The sequence below is a fragment of the Ornithorhynchus anatinus genome, chromosome 6, assembly GCF_004115215.2.
Source record: "Ornithorhynchus anatinus isolate Pmale09 chromosome 6, mOrnAna1.pri.v4, whole genome shotgun sequence".
Lineage (NCBI taxonomy): Eukaryota > Metazoa > Chordata > Mammalia > Monotremata > Ornithorhynchidae > Ornithorhynchus > Ornithorhynchus anatinus.
This window is the reverse complement of record NC_041733.1, coordinates 31,156,093-31,179,067: the sequence shown is the minus strand read 5'-3', so window position 1 is coordinate 31,179,067 and position 22,975 is coordinate 31,156,093. Positions and strand designations below refer to the sequence as shown.

At 41.1% G+C, this 22,975-nt stretch overlaps 1 protein-coding gene across 3 annotated transcripts in view; it reads left to right on the top strand.

Moving 5' to 3' along the window:
* Positions 1-22,975, top strand: part of AFF2 (AF4/FMR2 family member 2) — a 626,935-nt gene that overhangs the window by 63,630 nt on the left and 540,330 nt on the right. Inside the window, exons 1-2 of one of the 3 annotated variants that reach the window (XM_039912363.1) lie at positions 173-228; positions 10,115-10,176. The gene's annotated coding sequence lies outside the window, so the exon portion shown is untranslated. Of the gene's footprint in view, positions 1-172; positions 229-3,499; positions 3,615-10,114; positions 10,177-22,975 lie in introns of those variants that run through there. The other 2 variants (XM_029067285.2, XM_039912362.1) reach the window with 2 other exon arrangements.

Here is a 22,975-nt window from a genome sequence, read left to right as displayed (position 1 = left end):
TGTTTGGCACATAGTGAGTGCTTAAGAAATACCACAATTTATTTTGAATTTAATTTCCTGTTGTTTCCCTCAAGGTCTCTTGGCGCAGGTTTTAGGAAGTAATGGACATCTGTTACTTCCTGATTGCCAAAGGACTGTCCAGTCCTGCCGAGTGCTGTGAGGGGCCACCTTACGCAGTGGCAGAGTCTGGCATGCTAGCAGAATGCTGTGGAGTGGCACGTGTCAGAGGTATCAGATCTAACCCTTTCTAGTTCACACTGTTCTACGGAAAACACAAGCCCGATATAATTTATTTCAGTAATAATCAGTTGACTCAATCTGTCGCAAATACACGTGTTGCTGCTTGATAAGTCTCCCCACCTCCCTTTTTCTGTATATCCTTTCTTCCTTCTGCCCTCTCTCCCTTCTTGCCCCCTTTTTTAATGGTATTTGTAAGTGCTTGCTATGTGCCAGGCACTGTTCTAAATGCTGGATCAGATACAAGGTAATCATGTTGGACACAGTCCGTGTCCCACATGGCGCTCGTAGTCTTCATCCCTATTTTACAAATGAGGTAACTGAGGCACAGAGAAGTTAAGCGACTTGCCCATGGTCACACAAGACAAGTGACGGAACTGGGACTAGAACCCAGATTCTCCTGACTCCCGTGCCACAGCCGAGCCATGCTGGTCCTCTCCCTTGCGCTGCTCTTTCCCTCCTTTGCCTCCCATCCTTGTTCCTTTTTGTTCTTCTCTCACTCCCAGCTATCCCCAACTTATCTTGGGCTCCAAGAAACGTGGTGATATTTATGCGCAAGTCCACAACTGAAGAGATATTGCCCCTATTTGAGTCTGGAAGTGGTAGCCTGGCACCAGCATGCGTGACCTACAGCTGGTGTCTCTGAACGCAGAGTCTGAAGGGGCTGGGAAGTCAAACATGGCCTCAGCCCTCCCACGTCTATGGCTCTCTAAAGTTTCCAACCTCCGTGCACATCTATCCCCTAATCTCTCCCCAGTCCCCATTTTTAAAAAATATGTGTTAAGCGCTTACGCTGTGCCAGGCCCTGTACTAAGCACCGGAGTATATATGAGATAAGGTTGGACACAGTCCACATGGGACTTAAAATCTCAAGTCCCTATTTTTCAGATGAGGAAACTGAAGCATAGAGAAGTTAAGTGGCTTGGCCCACATCATACAGCAGACATGTGGAGGAGACAGGATTAGGTCCCAGATCATCTGATTCCCAAGCCCATCCTCTTTCCTCGAGGCCGTGCTACTTGGACCTCAGCTCCCGTCTTCCCAAGTATTGCAGATGGGTATGTTTAGGGTTATGTGGGTACATGTGTGTGTTATGAGTATAAATCTGTTCTAATTGTGGTAATTAAGTGCTTACTAGGTGCCACACATGATACTTAGAGAAGCAGCGTGGCTCAGTGGAAAGAGCCCGGGCTTGGGAGAGGTCATGGGTTCGAATCCCAGCTCTGCCACTTGTCAGCTGTGTGACTGTGGGCAAGTCACTTCACTTCTCTGTGCCTCAGTTCCCTCATCTGTAAAATGGGGATTAAGACTGTGAGCTTCATGTGGGACAACCTGATTGTCCTGTATCTCCCCCAGCGCTTAGAACAGTGCTCTGTACCTAGTAAGCGCTTAACAAATACCAACATTATTATTATTTTACTAAGCCCTGGGGTAGATTCAAGGTAATCAGGTACATGGGACTCACAACTCAGTATGGGGGGAAGAGAAGCATCGAATTCCCATTTTACAGATGAGGAAACCGAGGTATAAAGGAGTTAAGTGACTTTCCTGAAGTCACCCATCAGACAAGTGGTGAAGACAGGGTTATATTAGATGCTTTGGGTTATATTAGATGCTTTGAATTCATTACTTACTAAAGATGCTAATTTGACCACAAACGTTTTTGCAGGAGTCTTGGTTAGCAATAAATATGCATGTATGTTCTTTAAAATTGCAAAATTATTTTACTGCGAGTTTAAGTTTAATTATTTGAATTTTAAAAGTACAAATCATTTGGTTTAATCCTGTGGCAGAGTGTGGGGGAAGAGTTGATGTGTGAGAATGTAAGATACAGTACATCGTGGCTCAGTGGAAAGAGCACGGGCTTTGGAGTCAGGGCTCATGAGTTCGAATCCCAGCTCTGCCACTTGTCGGCTGTGTGACTGTGGGCAAGTCACTTAACTTCTCGGTGCCTCAGTTACCTCATCTGTAAAATGGGGATTAAGACTGTGAGCCCCACATGGGACAACCTGATTCCCCTATGTCTACCCCAGCGCTTAGAACAGTGCTCGGCACATAGTAAGCGCTTAACAAATACCAACATTATTATTATTAGTAGTACATGGAAAAAATACTCTAAAATAATTTCAATGATTTTTCTTTTTGTATTGCCTGGGTTCACATTTAAATAATTAGATTTGGATCATCTCTTCAGACTTTGCCTAGTGACCCAGGTTTAACCTTTATTCATAAAGTTTGATTGCCCTTTTGCCCTGCTTAAAATGATTGAGTGGGAATCTTTGCAGTTTTTTCACTATCCAGTATGACAATTTTTTTCAGTACTCAGCCATGGTTTTCAGAAATCATTAGCCCTCCAAAATGTATTTGGCTCCCAGATTTCCCATTGCCCCACCCACATTTTTCATCCTATCCTTAAATGCTCCCTACTCAGGGTCAGCTACACTTTACCCAGATCAGAAATATATTAGCCCCCAGTAGAACTTTGAGAGAAGGGAAAGCATATTACATTTCTTTTAGGGCCAATGTTTGGTTTTCATTCAAAATTTGGGCATATTGACTGGGTCTTACTTTCATGAGACAGACCTAAGTCTTTTTGTCCATATACACTTGCATGGTCAGTTGTGAAAATAGAAACAGCCATGTACAGAGCAGGCTGAGCACACCGGGAGGCCCAGAACAATGATTTCGCTATGTATCAAGCAATAGTCTTTAGTGAGCGCTTACTGTGTGCAGACACTTGTAGTACATGCTTGGGAGCATACAATATAACAGAATTGCTGGACACGTTCCCTGCCCTGAAGGACCTTTCAGTTTTTACAGAGAAACAAACATTAAAAATAAATTACAGACATACTTAATTGTGTAGGTCTTGAGGCTGAGGTGAATACCAGGGAATGTTTCTACCAACTCTTTTGTACTCTTCAAGCATAGTACAGTGCTGTGCATATAGGTGCTCAAGAAATACCATTTATTGAATGTTAGGTGCTTAAAAGGTACAGATCCAAGTTTATAGTGACAAACACATGCATGATTGCAAACACACTCTCTCTGTCTCTCTCTCTGCCTCTCTTGCTTCAGAACTCCAAAGATTTAAGGTCTAGATTGACATCAACAGTAAAGGTTCCGTGACACACAATAGCCCAGAAGTTGGAATCCACAGAATTCTACCCCCAAGCAAGAACCAGGAGGAAGTTTGGCAGCAGGAGTGTTACAGTTGAGCTCCATCCCGGTTGCTCCTGCAATGCCCCCTCCTCAGCTCCTCCCAGGTTAGCCCCAAGAACTAGGGTCACAGCTTTGAAGCAAGCATAAGTTTTATTTCTGCTCTCTCTCACTTTGGGTGCGTTCCAAAAGGAGCCTCTCAACCGCATCTGTAACAGGTGAGAAGACCAAATACAGGTTGAATAATCTTATTTCTAGCTTAAAGCATGGGCGGGTAGCTCTCCTCATAGTTCCTGTCCTCCTCACAGGATCCCTGCTGACCGGTCTCAACCAGTTTCAAATAGAAGTTTGCAATCCACCCCTCCTAACTCGGTGACTTCTCTCTTCTTTGGGTGATCAGTATCTTCTTTGCAACAGCTAGTTGTCTGCCCATTTGGCATTCTTGGCCTTTGATCTTACACCCAGCCTCCGCACTGCATCTAATCTGCATTCCTGGCCCCTTCTTTACAATCTGGCCTTCTGCCTTCTTTCTATTCTGCAGCCCTATTGGACTTGCACAGGGCACGCTGCCTATAGTCTTACCACTTCCCCCCAAACTTTTTGTCACCAAACTTGTTATCCCCAGTAGCAGTGAGATAGTAGGGACTGCGGCAAAGAGGGTGATGAGGCTCAGGTGTTTACCCATTGTGTGACCTTGGGCAAATTGCTGAACAACTCTGTGCTGCAGTTTCTTCATCTGGAAAAATGATGATTAGGTTCCTGTTCTCTTTCCCTCTTAGACTGTGAGCCCCATTTGGGACAGGGGCTGTATAGGACCTGATTATCTTGTGTGTAGGACCTGATTATCTTGTATCTGTCCCAACACTTAGTACAGAAGTTGGCACATAGCAAGCCCTTAACACATACCACAATTAGTGTTTTATTATTATTATTACAGGGTGAAAGGGCACAGAAGAGGATGAACCATGGGGAGAGGAGAAACTTCAGATAGTATGCAAGTGAAGGGCCCTTCAATGCAATGTCAGACTGCAGGAGCGGTGAGGCTGTCATGGCTAAAAATTGAAATGCACCCAGCCAAGTTGGAAGTTACCTCCAAGTGAACAGCCACTTGTAAGAGAATGCAAGGGCTTGTCAGAGACCCCACCCCAGGGAAACCCTTTAGGTTAGGGAATCCTAGCATTATGTTATGCTTTGGGAGGGGAGCGTTGAAGTTTCACTTGCCTTAAGGAGGCAGCCTGTGAAGCCGGGCCTCCATGGGCTAAGGCCACCATCTCCCCTTCCATGACCCTTCCAAATTCTGAGAAGACAGGGTCCCCTCCTTGGTGTTTAACATTGCCGAAGAATGTCATTTGACAGATCGCTGATTGATTCCCACCGCCCCCCCAGCCCTGATCTGTTGCTGGGCCTCCAAAGGTGAGCCTCTGACATGCCTTCAAATTATAATGCTTTGAGGATTCTCTCTCATCCCGAAGAAACCTCACTACAGCGATGGTCTTTTTTTTTTTTTTTTTACATTTTAAAAATGTCTAATAAGTGCCTTTCACCCAAATGAAATTATATCACTAAATGTAGGAGAAATGGAGTCATCCATTAGTTGGAAAAAGTTCTGCCTGGTTTATCTGGCAATCAGCAAACAGGGGTAGAAGGTCCCATCCCTACATCAAAAGACCCAGATCAAGAGGAGGCTTTATTCCCAACAGAACTAACTAAACAATGAGTGAGGAAATGGTATGGCATGCTGCCGTTAATCACCGCTGTAATTCAAACCAGGGCCAAGAAGTATTTCTTTCTCAAATACAAAGCAAATATGTATAAAAGGAATGTCATTTGATTTGCAGGGACTGCAGAAGAATGTTATGACACTAAATTTCCATCTATGCACCTCGTAAAAGAGGAAATTAAAACTTTATTGGGAAACTTTCTTCAGTTGGCAAGTTTCTGTGGTTAAAGCCAATGAAAGGATCCAAATCTACGGTAAACCAAAATGTTCTGAGCTAATTCCCTTCTCAAAATTACTTCAGTCCCATTCGTGCAGCTTAATCTTTAGACAATTGCCTTGATACCAGTATGACATCCTAAGTACAAAGATCACAGAGCAAGCAGACATATTCATTGTGTCAATCAGTGTTTCTATCACTTGTACCGTCTTTCATTATTCTGTGATCATTCATTCTGACTTGATCTTGTCAGTTTTTCCAGGAGAAGAAAAACAAAGCTTCGAGTTATAGTCTCCAAGGGAAATCACCTATCGATACTGTTTAAAGTGAAATAAATTTTATTTTAAATACCTCATACTGTATTGGGTAGATAAGATAAAATGGAGGCAACCTCTAAATTTGCCCAGGCACAATTACTCTGAAAATTAGCCCTACACGCTCTTTTAAAGTACCATAAACTGTTTTCACTTCATTAATTTTGTGGTGCCGACTTCATTAATTAATGTGATTTTCACTTCATTAATTTGCTGGGAATTTCATGAACTTTTTCTCCGCCAAAAGTGGTGTCGTTCCAACCGTGTATTCCCTGTGTGTTTGTGTGTGCTATTTTTTCTTCATTTTCAAAAATACTGCTGCTGACAGTGGCTTTCAGCCGTGTTTGGGGCTACTACCACAAGTCTTTTATACAGTGTTACATTCAAGTGAAAAATGGTCCTGTGGTTTGCAAGTAAACAGGAGTGTGTGTTTGTGTTTTCTGTCTTTTGGTTTCAGTGATGCTGTTTGTGTTAGTGAAATATTTGCCTGTGGCCTCCAAGAGTTCCACAGTGTATGGGCCATGTTCAAATATCTGAGTATCATTCGGTTCCTTCCTGGAAAGTGGTAAGTGAACTTACCACAGTGGCAAGCGGGAAGGCTGGCCTTGCCACCTCAGACTGCCTTGGCACTCTGGCCAGCAAATATCCTCTGGACAAATATCGCTCATCCTGCTGGGACCTGCTCCCTGGGGGTCTTTAGGGTGAAGAACTTTAGTGACAGGTTAATTCCCTGCAGGGGGAAGCTCAATCACTCAACTGTATTTATTGAGTGCTTATTGTGTGCCGGGCACTGTTCTAAGCACCTGGGAGAGTAAAACATAACAATTTAACATATTTGGCAGACATATTCCCTACCCACAGTGACTTTGCATTCTAGAGGGGGAGACAGACATCAGTATAAATAAATTATGGATATATACATAGGTGTTGTGGGGCTCAGGGAAAGGTGAATAAAGGGAGCAAATGAGGCTGATGCAGAATGGAGTGGGAGAAGAAATGAGGGCTTAGGGAGGGCCTCTTGGAGGAGATGATCCTTTAACAAAGCTTAGAAAGTGTAAAGAGTGATTGTGCATTGGGCATATTTACCCGATATGAGGAGGGAGGGCATTACAGGCCAGAGGCTGGAAGTGGGCGAGAAGTTGGTGGTGAGATAGTTGAGATCTAGGTACATTGAATAGGTTGGCATTAGAGGAGCGAAGTGTGTGGATTGTGTCATAATGTGAGACCAGCGAGGTGAGGTAGGAAGGGGCAAGGTGACTGAGTGCTTCAAAACCTGGTGTCACAGCAGGCAAGTGGCAAGGGAAGGATTAAAACCCAGGAAATATAGTCACTTAATTTTAGCCCATGTATAACTTTGGGGAAAGGAAAGCAGATTTCCAGCCAAGAATCTCACTTATACATTCTTGTGCATGTCAAGAATATTTCTTTCCTTTCAGTGGTGCATTGCTACCTATTGGGTGGATGTCTCAGTTGACCTTGCAGGTGCAGCTCTGCCCCTGGAGACATCTTCTTGAAGCTTCTGCCCTGAGGGAGTTGCCCTAGGCACTGTGTCTGGTGCTGCTTCTGTCTCAGCTGCCCACAGCTACCCTAAATCAAATGAGAGCTTGTTTTCTTTGGTTCTCTAATTCCTTCCTTTGGGTCCTACTTGGTTGTGGGTTCTTCCACCCCAGCTTACCGTTCAGCTCATGGTTGACCTCCCTGTTGTTAACCTTTCATTTCACATACACTTCCCAGCAATGTGTGATGTAATGACCTGTGTCTGGATGATGGGAGATTTCTTTCTTTTGAGGACATCCCTGCTTGAAAGTCAGTCTTGTCATTGGAGGTGATGGAAGGCACGTGGGTGACAGTAATAGACGCGCTCTAGATGTTGAAGGTGGCATCTGTGGTTAAACCAGGTCCTGCTGGCAAATAGATGGTTGGCCATTACAATAGATATAATTGATTACAATTGCTTTGTAGTCCTTCAGTTTGATTAGGAGCTGTTAGTCCATCTCCCAGAAGATAAGGTGGCTGGCTTTCATTTTCTACTTGGTGGAGTGGATAGAGCACGGGCCTGGGAGTCAGAAGGTAATGGGTGCTAATTCTAGCTCTGTCACTGGTCTGCTGTGTGACCTTGGGCAAGTTGCCTCAGTTACCTCATCTGTAAAATGGGGATTGAGACTGTGAACCCCATGTGAGACAGGGACCGTGTCTAACCCGGTTTGCTTGTTTCCACCCCAGCACTTAGTACAGTGTCTGGCACATAACACTTAACAAATACTGTAATTGTTATTATTACTTGTCTGTTTTTGTAAGATTGTACAATGTGCCATCTAATAGAAGAATTTGAGGGTGGCATTCAATGCTGTCAATAATGAAACCCCTGGTGAGTGCCATAAGCAGGCTGCCAAGTGACCATTCAGATAGTCTTCAGTTAATAGTATTTATTGGACACTTATTCTTTGCAGAGCAGTGACCTAAGTATTTGGGAGAATACAATACACTACACTAGGGTTGGTAGATAAGCTCCCTGCCCCCAAGGATTTGTAGTCTACTGGAGAGGACAGTCTTAAAATAAATTACAAGTAAGGAAGCTACTGAGTATAAAGATATGTATATAAATCTTGGGCGGGAGGTGAGGGGGGAGTGTATATCTGAGTGCTTAGTGGTGGGATTAAGAGCATGGATGAGGCAGTTAGAAGGGAGAGTAGGGTGAGAAGATGAGAGATTAGTCAGGGAAGACTTCCTGGACATGGGATTTTAGTAGAGCTTTGAAGATGAGGAGGTTGGTGGCCTGCCAGATGTGATGGGGAAAGGAGTCCCAGATCATTCTTCTGTCAGTTTGCTGATTGTGAAGAGTGGTTTATATTCATCCCAGTAGGGATCTGGCTGAGCCCAGCCTCCAGCCTTGAAAACGTGCCCCAAAGCTGTCTCAGACTACTGCCAGCCCCTGCTGGGCCCTTGAGCTGGCTCAGGGTCATGGGTCTGATTGGGTCACATGGTGCCCGCAAACTCTGCTGGATGAAACACTGATCTGGCATTTTGTCATGCTGCCTTTTGGAGTATTGGCACATACCATCTGTATCAGACACTTGGCCTGATAACTTTGTGAAATCAGCTTTCATCAGCTAAGAATGAACATCCTGAGGAGCTGAACAAAAGGATTGGAAGTTTTTTTTAAAAAAAAAATAAAGGCTCATTGTTTTTACTGGCAGCCAAACATCAAGGACATACATATGCAGATTCACATGTCCATGCACAAAGAGGAATCTGAATATGCAGAAGTGGGTAGGAATCGCGATTCTGCAAAAGCAAATGCTATTTTTGTTTGCGGATATTGGTATTTGTGTGTGTTTTAAAGCATGCAGCTTAGAAACCAAGTTTAGAGAATTGTTTGTTTTAAAAGGAGATAATGGTAGGGATTTGCTACCTTGGTTATCACTTACAGAGGAGTTACTTCTCCTTAATCTTTGCTGATTATCCTTTCTTTCAACTTAGATGTGACTGAGAAAAGGATATGCTTCCATCCATACCCTCAATTTTTTTCTCTTTTGGGTGCGTGGTGATGGAGGTTAGGGTTTGTTGCTTTACTGTTCTTTTTTAATTGCTTTATTTTTGTGGTTTCAGTATTGCAAGGAGGTATTGAGTTCTCCTTTTGCAATGCTGGGAATACCACTGAAATTCTACGCAAAACTTGGCCGCTCAATTTTTATAAAGCTGTCAGAGTTCAAGTTCAAAGAAGGGGAAAGTAAGATCATAAATTGACTGGAGGGCATGATTGGGGAGAGATTAATGGAGTGCAAGTTATCTGGCCTGAATACAAGGCACAGGTAAGAAGGTGGCAGATGTTCTAATACAACCTATGAAACCGTTGGTAAATGGTTCAAGTTGCGATAGCCGAGGCGGTGAAAAAAGACTGCAATTCTAGATAGTCTGAGATATTTAGAAATATAATTCTACAATATGCAGTGCAACTATCCATTTTGAAACCAGATGTGTTACATATTATTAACTAATTTAAAGATATACTTGTGATAGAGGGTGCATTTAATGGGGTAGGGCAGGATAATGCTTCAGACTCCAAAATACAGATGACGAATTGCAAATTCCCTAACTTGATCCCTATGGGTTATGGTTACCTCCTTAAAAGCAATACTTGAGTGATATATGGTAGTTGGTAATCACATCCAGCTGCACAGAGGAAACCCCTTTGTGCATTAGTAGAGCTTACTCTTCTGCCTCATTCATTCATTTTGAAAGGATAACCTTCACATTCTCCACTCTTGAACCACATTCAGGTTGTAAGATGTTTCCCGGTGTAAATGTGGCTTACCTTTATGATGTAGACGTAGATATGAAAATGTTTATTCATTTTATGAATGCTATGTAGCTATACTCCCGTCATCTATGAGCAGTGAAAAATTACCCACTCCTGCATGAAATGATTAATTTTGCAAACTCACCAGTACTTTCCTTCACTTCTAGGACACCTCAGTTCACGTCGGACCATTCACAGCAGCAGAAGGGCAGGATCGGCTGTAGAAAAGGTATTTCTATTTTGAATGCATACAGCACATGTCTAACAATTCCAGATGAGGGACAGGGGGAAATAAGTCAGGGTATTAGTAAATTATGTTCTGTCTCAATCACACTATTTTATATTCATTTTTACCCTGCTCTTTAGTAGGTTGGGCAATCAGTTACCATCACAGTACTGATGTGAAAAGACTCGTCTAATTGGGTGTTCCCAAACTCCTATTTGAGGAAATGTGTATTTATTGATGAAAGCAGGAGAGAGCCCACTTTCACTACAAAGACTTTAAAATCAGAGGCAAACCACTCGATCAGAACAAAAGAACCACTGATTTCCCTTCCAACCTCTTCCAGTTTAAAACATGTTGATAGTTACTGAAGTAATAGCCAGTGCTTGGGAACCTGTAATCCCTATTCCAGAGAGTAGATTTCAGGTCCAGCTCTCTGTCTCTCTCAGTAGGAAGTTTGGCTTTTCTCTATCAATACAACATCAAGTTACATGAAGTTAAAAAAAAAAAAAACAAATAAAAAGACAATGGCCATTTGCTAAATCAACATGCCATAATTTTCACTGTTAAAAAATGATGCAGTGTAGATGATTTTTTTTTAAGGTCAACTTTTCAGACAAGTCATCAATGAGAAAATAAGAAAAGTGCCAAGGAGCTAAATATGCATGAAGCTTCTATTGAAGTTTAATGGAAAACGGCGCTCTTGTCAGCTAGCGCAGTACATAATAATGTTAACACCACTACAAACAGGTTGTGGTTTATTGCTTCAATTTCTTACGTCCTGGCAAGAGAATGAATAAGATTGATACATTAAGATCTTAGATTTCAGTCAAATTAGGTGACTAAGCTGGTGATGAAAAAACACTTGTTCTCTGAGGAAGCACAACTCTATCAGAAACTTGTTACATCCTAGCATCAGATCATTTGATGAGCTGCTGATTTAACAGCAGACCTAGCAAGCAGTAGTTACCCTGAAAGGGGACTCTTTAATCAATCCCTTTTGTACAAGAGATATTAAGTTCTAGGTGATTTAAAGGGGTAATATCCAGGAGTAAGAGGAACAGACCCGACTATGAATATTTGTGTTTGAATTCCTGGAGCGAGGACACCTCCATGAATGCTAATACCTTATTTTTATTGTAAGATTCTATTAAAGCAGGTTTTTTGAAATACATTCTCTAACACCCTTGCTAGGAAAACTGAGAAAGCAAGGCATTTCTAGCTTGTTCTAGACCTCACAGCCAAATAGAAACAGAAGTAGAGAATTGAACTCTTGCTGTACTTCTGAAGTACAGGTTTTTACCAGCTTTAAACCCACTGCAGACTTTTTACTACTGCAGACAGGGTGGAAAGGAGAGATTGGTGCCTATTCTTCTAGACTGTGAGCCCGTTGCTGGGTAGGGATTGTCTCTCTTGGTGGCTGAATTGTACTTTCCAAGCACTTAGTACAGTGTTCTGCACACTGTAAGTGCTCAGTAAATATGATTGAATGAATATTCAGCTTTAGAATTGTGACTCAAATTTGAGGGTCAGGCATCCATTATAAGTGATAATACCATGGACTTTAATTTTGCCTTTATTCTCCAAACCATTTATAGATTAATAAGTTCATTTTATCCGATGGGTATCGAATGCCAATATGACATATATTTAATTAAAAGAAATGAAACCGATCCAGAGATTTAAGTAGAAACAGTCTGTTTTCCTAAAGGTGATGGTGGCTGTGGGTAAAACAGCATTTTGAAGCTGTCACTTCAGTTGTTACCTTGGATAGATGCCTAACTAGGTCCGTACCTCCCATACCTCCTGTCCCATGACAACATTGAAACTAACTTACTGTCTGGAGGAACACCTATCTTCTTGCATTTGGCTTCACTGCATCCATTTCTGAGTTTCTTGAGCTTCCCCAGGTGAATAATGGCCAGGGGCATTGCCCCCAGAATCCTCAGTGAGAGTATGAGAAAAATGCCATGGAGCTAAATATGCATGAAGCTTCTTGGGAAGTTTAATGGAAAACAACTCTCTTGTCAGCTAGCGCAGTACATAATAGTGTTAACACCACTACAAATAGATCATGGTCTATTGTTTCAATTTTTTGCATCCTGTCAGCTTATCAGGGAGCAGTGAGATGATGCCTCCAGTTTTGAACATGGTGTTGGGATACAGTGTAGGGGGTAGGGAAGGAATGTACCAGCAATCCTCATTTGGTAGCAACTGGGGAGAACAGTGGTAGACTGTAAGACTGTAAACTTCTTGAAGTCTTGAAGGCGGGGATCATGCCCACCTGTGGCATTGAATAGTTCTCTTCCAAGTGCTTAGTTCAGTACCCAACACTTATTAAGTGCTTATAACGGTGATTGTTAACTCCTCAAGGCCAGAAATATTTTCCTTCATTTGTTTTCCATCCAAACACTTTTTTGTGCATAATAAGCACTTATTCACTGTGGTGGTTGTTTATTGAGGATTGCGGGAGGGGAAGGGCCATGTAATAGAGGACTGGTATTAATGGGCAGGTGTTGGCCTGTTTCTGACGTAATCTGAGGTTTGATGAATAGATGTGGCTAGGTTGTTTCAGTACCTCAAAAGGAAGGTTCTGTCTGATCTATAATCCTTGATTTTTTACCCAGCAGAGGATTCACTGTAGGTGGCTTTCACACATCAGCAAGCATTACCTGTGGGGCGGGGAGGAAGGAGCCTCAGTCAGTGGTATTGGGTGCTTACTGTATGCAGAGCACTGTTCTAAGGACCTAACCGTCTAGTGAGTAGGCAACCTCTATCTGTTTAATGATTTATAGTCTTCATTTTCAGGACATGACTCTGTGTGTGGGGGGGGGGGGGTTGGGGAGGTGGGTGTGTGTATGTGTGAGAGAGAGAGAGAGACATATTGAAAAAGTAACTTATCCTTTGACCTCGCCAGCCAAACATGCACCTCATAGGTGAACTTCACCATCTGTGGCATCTTCAAGGACCCCACTGTCTTGACTACATTGTGTCTGCCCAAAGTATCTCCCTTACTATACTGTTTTTTGTGTTAGCAATGTTTTTACATTAGTCTCACTATTATGTTTTGTTTTTTTTTTTTCAAAAAGAGCCTCCTCCTTTTAAATGCATTTCCCTGGGCTGGGTCATTCTGTGGTAATTGACTTGCAGTTTTTAGTTGGGATACGGCATTGTATGCAACTTTGTGTAACTGTATCCTTTAAAACAATTAGATGGAAGGTATGAGAGATTTCATAGAAGGATGTCACTTAAATTGCCTTTAATTTGTAGTGATGGTTTGCAGTGAATCATCTTCACTTTCTCACTCAGTTTCTCCTTTAGCAAACAATTCACATTAGGAATCATTTGCTAGGTCTGGGTGTCGTCGGTGGCCCAGCACTAGTTTGGGTGTCCTCAGAAGCAGATTCTGCTGTTCTTTTGTCCATTTTTAACACCATTGTTAACTGAAGCATGCATTGTGCCAAATATTGGTTATTAATTATGATCCTTAGTGCTTTGCTTGTTTCCTGTGCTTAAAAAATGACAAAATTATAATTTTTCTCTCATTTAGCAGGGGAATTCAGAAGTAAAAAAACAAAATGGAATTTTTTTTTTTTTGGTCAAATGCCTGCCAGCTGTCCATTCTTATCAGAAGAGGATGGGGTTAGGGAGAGTCATTAAGAGAGCTTCTTACAGACACACAAGTTACTAGGGAAATTACAAAGCCATTGACTAGAATACATCAAGTACAAAAAAGAGCTATAATAATAGAAAAGTAGTTAGGCACCCAAATCCTGAAATGTAATATTACATCTACCCAGAGAGAGGTAATCATTGCCATCGTTACTTAGCTAAAGGATTACTCAGTGTAATGTGATGTACATCTTGAGGCTCAATCACAGTCAGCTCTCACTTTAGAACCCTCAGCTTTGGTGCAGACAGAATATTGAAATAGCCATCCGGGCAGTTAAGCGACCTTTAGGTATTGGTTATAGGTCTCCCTAATTGAAATAAATGATTTTTTTTGCTCTATGGAGCCATTAAAGATTGCAATCATTTCTGTCCAAGAATTAGTTTAATATGATCCACTATGATTACCCCTAATTGGATTTAATTTAGATTGAAAGTTTGAATTTTTATAATGGGTAGGGCTCAATTGTATTGTATTTTTGTTCAAATTTCAGGAGATTGATTCTTCTCGCTATTGACCGCTGAGGTTATATGTTACTAAACTTATGGAATATCAATGCTACTAGCATATTACAGCATTTTCCTTTAAAGAGAGTAATTCTTGTTCAAATTTGCAGTTAAGGGATCTACACTAATCCATATCTCTAAAAGGAATCAAGAAGGTTGCACTTCTTCCTTCTCCCACAAATCATACTGATGGTAGAATAATTTAATCAGTAAAATATACTATATATCAGAATAAAACAAGTAAAGCGTTATTGGCCAGCCTAAGAATTAATGCCAGAGAATCTCAATAGGCACCCTGATAAATGCATACCTGTTTAATTGGGTTTGTTGTTTTGGAAAAAGCTGTGAAGTGCTATAAGGTCCCTAAATAATGGATTAACAGTACACCTACCTGAGTAAGAGGAAAGGGCCTTGCTCGTTGACACTTTCAAAAATTCTCTTCCCAGAGCCAGTGTTTGGTTTGTGTCCTGTAGCTTTATTCTTCTGTTAGGATTGGAAAATGATGTAGTGTTCCCTTAATACGGTAACATTTTGGTGTTTTTCTAACACTTATTATTTGAGACCACCAAGGTTGTTCAGATCTCAGGTGCTCCAGGGCAGGAGGCAAAATATCTCACCAGTCTGTTTCTGTTTTTCCCAGGGTAGCTCAGATCTTCTTTCTAAGTTGGGGGTGGATGTTAAAAATAGACCCAGAAGAATTTAATATTTTTCATGATGAAGCTGTCAGATGGATTGCCCCTGAATCTGATTGTGTCAGTGAGTTTCATAATCATGATTTGGCAATTGAAAGCATAAAATGATATGGAACAATATGGCTTATCGGTGGCATCTCTAGTTTTAAATTACTTTATTGAACATGCTCAAGTGCCTAGAAAAGAGTTCTGTACACAGTAAGAGCACAATAAAACCATTAATTCATTCAAATGTATTAAGTGCCTACTGTGTGCAGAATACTGTACTAAAGGCTTGGGAAAGTATAACAATAAACAGTGACATTTCCTGCCCACAACAAGCTCCTGGTCTAGAGAGGGGGGGAACAGATATTAATGCAAATAATATTACAGATGTATACATAAATGCTATGAGGCTGTGGGAGAATGGGAGAGCAAAGGGGACAAGTTAGGGTGATGCAGAAGGGAGTGGGAGATGAGGAAAAGTGGAGCTTAGTATGGGAACCTCTTGGAGGAGATAGGCCTTCAATAAGGCTTTGAAGTGTAGAAAAAGTAATTGTTGGATTAGAGGAGGGAGGGCATTCCAAGCTGGAGGCAGGACATGAGCTAGGGGTCAGTGGCAAGATAGTCCAGAATGAGGCATAGTGAGAAGGTTAGCACCAGAGGAGCCAAGTATGTAGGCTGGGTTGTAGGAGAGAAATGATGTGAGATAGGGGGCAAAAACCTCAGGGATGAAATATCCAAAGATCTCCCTGATGACCTGAAGGTATTTTGGATTGTGTGTGTGGGAGAAGGAGGAATAGAGGGAGAGCCAAAGAATTCTAACTAAGAAGAAAAGGGTAAGCCCATTCCCAAAGTTGGCTATAATTCTTCTTCACCCTCACCTTATTTAGTATTTTCCAACACCCGGGAAGCCATAATTCAACTTTCAGCCAATTATTTAAATAAATTGTGATTTAAAATATGGAATTATTTTAAGGAATTAAAAAAGTTGTCATTCTTATGAAGCTATTATAATTTTCCTCTTCCTCTTTTGTGACCTCTCTACACCTGGAAAAGAAAAGGGGGTGGGATGGGAGAGAACATTTGAGATCATGTCTGTGACTAGAAGTAAGCAAAATCTGAACATTTTGCCTCCTTTCCTGAGGATAGGAAAGGAAAACTATGAATGACTATTTGATTTGTCAGTCTACCTCGTGAAAAATGAGAGAAGAAAGATGGATGTTGGTGATTTCTTTAAGACTCTTGTAAAATAGTGAAAATGGTGCCTTTGAAAAATAACGGACTGCTGGGAGAGATATCGATTGTAACCAGCCTTTTCTGTTTTTACACAGACCCTTTATCCCTGTGATTCAGAATAGACAGTAAACGTCAAAGATGATAAACCTGTTGTCAAGAAAGCATACACGATCCCCATTCTCCATCAAGATAAAGATGGCTCTGTCATATTCATGTCCCTCACTGATGAGTGAAATTGAGTAGCAAATTTTAAGAAATCTCCCTACCTGGAGAAAAGACTATGGAAGCTTCTGGTTGGTAACACTAAATGTAGGGAGAAAAGCTATGCCTTGAAGAAAATGTATCATTTAGGGGACTGGTAAGTGAATGGGAGTGAGCCAAATGCGAGTCTTATTGATTTCTGGGAATTTTTTGTCAGGATATTGTCTTCAAATCCAAACCAAGGTATACTTCAGATTTTTTATTCTGTCCAGTTTGGTTAAGCAAATATATTCTATAGAAGTCTAATATTTAGGTGTCAAGGATAAGGTGAGGACAGCCTTCCAAAAGGTTGTACAAGTTGTATGTTCCAACGATCCTGGCACAAAGGCCATCTGCTTGCAAAAGAAGGCCCCAGGCCAAAGATTTACCTTCACAGCCTGTAGGTTTAGCATGTTTTAGTTGCCATCCTAAGACTATTCAGATAATAGGAATAGAAATCGATTAAATGTTGCTTGTGTGCTAAGCTTTGTGATAGGTACAAGGTTATGAGATCGGACATGGACTGTCAGTATTTTTCTCCCCATTTTACTGAAAAACTGAGGCCCATTCACATGAAAGTTGGGTAGTGGCAGAGCTGAAACTCAAACTTAAGTGTCCTGATTCCCAGTCGCATGTTCCCGAAGTTGATTAAATTATAGTAACTCGGATTAAACTCAACATATGTTCTGGTATGTCTGGAAATCATGGAAGTGGCAGTCTTCAAATAAGGGGTCATCTAGACATATCTAGCCACAATTCTTTTCTTTGTGTCTGAAATTCATGTTGTTCTCAGAAATGATGAGACTCTGACTGCTCGCGCCATGAGATTTTTCTTGTGGGGAGGTTGGTATTGTGTGCTGATTACTTATAGATTTAAGTAATAACTAGTGGAGGTTAACACACCTATTTGGAGGTTGAGATTGTGTTTCAAATTTCTGCTGTGTGTATTGGTTATCTGAGTCGACGTTCCAGACAGATGCCCTGCTGGAGAAAGACTCTCCAGTTGGACAGCTTAGATCACAGAACAGCTGTCCAAAAAGAAGTTGACTACTTCTATCTGGGTGTAACAAATCAAATGCAGTGATTGTACATTTAGATGAGGAGTTGAGGTTTGAATGTCTGAATGATGAATTGGGAGTTAAGAGAATGAGGATCTCAATGCTGCCTCCAGAACCCATTTTCCTCAGTTTCCTCATCTGCAAAATAGAAATCATTTCACCTTTATCAGAAGAGATTTTTCAAGATGAAATGAGTTCATGCATGTAAATCCCTGGAAGATTAGCTATTTTAATTGTTCCATATTCTTCCTGTTGGCTCATTTTATAATTAAAGCCTAGAATTATTTTCTGGCACCGATGGCTTCTCAGTCACCCTTGGGCCATGAATGACAGCCAAACCTTCACTTTACTATTCTTTCTTATGCTAACTGGCAATGGATTCACTTGTAGTAAGGAGAAAAAATGGTTTCTTGTTCTTTCAGGTATCAAAATCAAGAAAAATATGCAGAACAGGTGGTTTGTTTTGTTACTGTGGTAGTGGGATTCTCAGCATTAGCTACTTGTTTGGCTGGAGTGTCTTATTGACATTTTAAGTAAGCCTCTTCACTACAGCAGCTTTGGAGGTGTAAGATGGTTTGAAATAGCATGAGAGAAAATGAGGAGCCAAAGCTCAAAGATAAGTATCACTGACAAAGGAACAAATGTGCTGCATCATTTAGAAATCTTTGCTTCAACTCTTGAGTGTTTTTTTAAATTATTGTTTCCTTCATTAGTAATAATAGTATTAAACTCTTACTGTGGGCAGAGCACTGCATTAAGTGCTGGGTAAGAATACACAGGTGGGAATTAGACATGGTCCCTGTCCCTTCATCATCAACTAAATGGAAGAAAAAAGTGACTACCCTCGCTGATCACAGTTAGATATAATTCCATTTTCGAAAAAGTTTGAGAAGGCAATTGCATTTTACAAGCAATTAGAGGAACTTCTGGATTTTCACACCCTGTGTGATTTGGCAGCTTGGTAGAATCTGAGAAATTTTAATGTCCGTACTGAAAGATTGTAAAATCATGCCTTGTGATGTAGAAAATGGAAGTTTCTTCAAAAGCTGCATTAATGGGCCTATTTCTCTAAACTTGGTTAAGTCAACCATATAATCTCTACAAATCTAGTCTGCCTCACAGTTATAAGAAAACAGAGTCAAAGCTGAAAAGATTTCGGATTTACCAGACGGTACTTTTGTGTAGAGCTGGGGACTCTGAACCACCCCTGAAGTCATCTTATGATTTAATTAAAGGTTCATGTGCATTCAGCAAGATAACGAGTATCATATCCTGGCATGCATTTCAGAGATTCTAGCAAGATAGAAGGAAACTAAGAAATCCAGCTGGTATAAATATTTTACAGGTACTGAAAGGCAAAAGAAACCAACTACTAGAGATATTAAATTTTTCCTGATGCATTAACCCCTGGAACTTTAGATAAGCAAAGACGACCAGAAATGGGTTTGATAAGGAAAATATGAAGGGTTACTCAAGACATTTTGAATCTTCATTTGATACAACCGAGGATTAAATGGGAGACGCTGGCTGACAGCCCAAATGGCAACAATTTTGTTCGTGAAGAAGTGCGTGTTGAAAATAGAACTACACATAGGTATGCTGAGAAGGGGACAGGAGACATATCAAGAATTAGCAAGAAGTCCAGGGATCTAAAAGAGCATTTCTTCCAATATTTTTCCTGTTTTATATACTTGTACATTCAGATAATGAATGAACAAAACATTCCAAATGTTTATAAGGGTAATGTCTGTTCTAGGGATTTCATTCTAATTGCTTAATTGGATTTCCTGGTCGTTTTCTTAATGCTGGATATAGTACTGCAGTTAAGCACCGGCCTTCATAAATTGATCTGGCTTTCACTTTAACATAGCATACCTTGTTTCTTTCACCAAACTGGTGTAACTGACAGTGGCAAGCAGGATGGAATCCCCTCCATTGCTGAGTTAAAGGATAACTAAGGTGAAGCTTTGGTGGCTTCACAAAGTGGACAGAATCCAAAGTTAAGATTAGAATGAGAAACTTTAACCTTTAAAAACTTACTATCCCCTTGAAAAGTGTAGTGAGTGATATCAAGATGAAAGCCTTGAAAATGGTGACATTTTCTCTTTTTCGTATTTCCTCCCCACTCGCCTCCCCGCCCCCCAGGCTCCCGGCACCTTTGGTGGGCATGATATGGATCAGTTCTTAGTTGGGACCAAGGAGACCTGTTTCAGGCTAAAGCAGCCCCCTCCCCTTTACAGGACCAGGCTCAATTTAGGATTGAAAAGGAGGATGGGGCTTCATTTAATGGAGCTTTCACTGAATGTTGGATGAGCAGAAAAATGACTCCCATCTTTGGAAGAGAAAAGATGATTTAATTTTTTAAAGTCATTATTAAGGATGTTGGAACTAAACCCTTTAACTTTATGGGATTTCAGAAGAGATTAATGTTCCTCTGGAAGGCGTATTAGCAATAAAATTTCCATGAATATCAGTTGGGCATTTACAGATTGGACAAATCAGGCTGCTATAGGCTCATTATAGAGTAGTTGGAGAAGACCTACATGAGAAGCTTCACTGTTTATTCTTTAAGGGTAATTCATGATTTGCCATGCCCTGGAAAATATGCTGGAAAATGGGGCTAGCTGGTTACTAATTTAACAGACAGTTTCTGATGTGGTCTTGTACTCCCAGTGCTTTATTTTGCTGGTCTTGTAAATAATTTGTTCTAGGCAGCTTCAATTTCCCAGATAAGGGTCATGCCAGTATGAATCTTGATTAAGTCAGGGAAAAGAGGAGTAAGAAATAGTTCGAGATCTGAAATAGAGTAAAAAGGGCCAAGGTCTCTTTGGAAACCCACATGGTGTCAAAGAGATTAATTGGAGACCCATTTCCATTCTGCCTTGAGGCACACATGGTTAGTGTATGGATTTGGTGATTTTTTGAAAATCCCTAGTGTAGGCAATAATTGTTGTTTTATTTTTAGGTCTTAAAATTTGGTGTTAAAATGGGATTTGTTGTGGGTTTTTTTTTTAATAGAAATTACTGAGGTGTTTTTTAGACTGCTTCTCTGCAGATTTTTCAGAGAGAGTCACTGGAGTGTAGAGCACTGATTCCACTTTTTGGTAGGGGTCCTGGGGCAGAGTGAATCTGGTAGTGAGGGTTGTGGAATTGGTGGGAACTCTGGCGGCTCTGAGGTGCCCTTAGAATAGAGTTGCAGAGTGAGAAAAGAGCAGCTTTTTCAGCCCTGAAAACTTATCTGTGGCCCAACCTCTGAAGCGGAAGGCAAGATGGAGAAGAGGAAGAGAAAGAAAGAGAACGTTTTAAGGCACTCAGTAACCTCGCTGATCTACATCCCAACCCCAACACACTCCGGTCATCTAACACCAACCTACCTACTCTACCGAAGTCTTGTCTAACCCACCACTAATCCTTTGTCCACATTCTCCTTCTGGCCTGGAACTCCCACCCTGTTCATTACCAGCAGACCACCATTCTCCCCAACTTCATAACCTTCCTAAAATCACATCTCCTCCTAGAGGCCTTCTCAGACTAAGCACTTTATTTGCCCTATTTGTCTTCCCTTCTGCATTGATTATACACGCGGCTATGTACCCCTTAAGCACTTTGAAAATTTCTCCAGCCCCAGACTTAAATATTCTTCTATTCTACTATTTCCTTTTTCCATAATGTATTTTAGTGCCTGTTTCCCCTTGTAGCCTGTAAGCTCCTTCTGGGCAGGGATCATGTCTATCACATGTCTACAACTCTGGTGGATTTTCCTAAGAGTTTAGCTTAGTGCTCTGCACACAGTAAGTGCTCACTAAATACTATTGATTTATTAATTGCTCGAAATGGGGCTACCATGGGAGGAGAGGGAATAGGCAGAAAAACAACAATAATATCAGTCCAGAAAGGGATTCCATAGGTAGAAAATAAGCATTTTTTCAGTGTATAGAAAGGACAAAATCAAATAAAACTTGAAAAGTCCATCCTCTGTTTGTGGGTCATTCTCTTAAATCTTTACAAAGATAACAAATAAAATGGCATCTTCAAAGTTCCACAGACAACCAATTCCTTGATCCTCCAAAAATGCATGTCCCCAAGGAACAGCTTCAGAATAGAGATTATTAGATTCGGTACCTTGTGTAGGAGGAGAATGGGTTGTTCTCAGATGGCATAAGAAAGCTAATGTGGATATAAATAGGTGAGGAGAAGGTATTTCTCCACACCAAGCTCAAGGGCATGAATCTCCCAGTATAAGCATAGAGATGGGGATGTAACAGTGTAGGAGCAAAACAGGAAATAGCAGGCTTGGGAAAGTAATCAAGTGGGTAACCACTGAGACACATTGCCCAGGAAGCACTACCTGAATGGAAGAAATGTGATTTCAACTGGCCTTTGAAAGCAGGGAGAATAATAGTCACTTGGGTTTGAAGGGGGAGGATGTAGGCAGGAAGAAAGGCATGGTAATGGGAAGGACCTGGCTGATGATAACAGGGTTTCATTATCATTGAGGTTAGTAATAGTAGTAATAAGAAGAAGAATTGGTGAGTGTAATTGATTTAATTGGTTTGCCTCTTTTTTTTCCCTTTGGGCTACTTTTTAGCTAAATTAGATGGCTGATTCTGGGGATAAGTTAAATCATTTGCAACTTTGTAAGGTCATATGTAGACCAAGTTTCAGTTTTCTGGTGATTTTTAAAACTATATGTTAAATGCATGAAACAGGGTGTTAATCATACTTGCCCTAGTGCTGTTTGGCTGGGCATGTGAAGAGGAATCAATCAATTGTATTTATTGAGCACTTATTATGGAGGAGCACTGTTCTAAGCAATTGAGAGAATGCAATACAAAAAAGTTAGCAAGCACATTCCCTGCCCACAGCTAGCTTATATTCTAGAGGGGGAGGCACTTAATATCAACAAGTAATATATAAATTAAAGATAAGTGCATAAGTGCTTTGTGGTTGAGGGTGGAGTGAATACCAAATGCCCGAAGACCACAGATCCAAGTACACAGACAACAGAAAGGAGAGGGAGCTAAGAAAAAGGAGGCTTTAATTGGGAAAGGCCTCCTGGAGGAGATGTAACATGAATGATACTTTGAAGGTGGAGAAAGTGCCTGACATATCTGGATTGGGAGGGAATTGCAGACTAGTGGGGAGAATGTGGGAAAGGGGTCAGCAGCAAGATAGATGAGATGGGAACACAGTGAGTAAGCTGGGTCTACAAGAGCAGTGTGCAGGCTTGGGCTCTAGTAATAATAATAATAATGGTGGTATTTGTTAAGCGCTTACTATGTGCAAAGCACTGTTCTAAGCGCTGGGGGGGATACAGGGTGATCAGATTGTCCCACGTGGGGCTCACAGTTTTAACCCCCATTTTACAGATGAGGTAACTCAGGCCCAGAGAAGTTGGGACTTGCCCACAGTCACACAGCT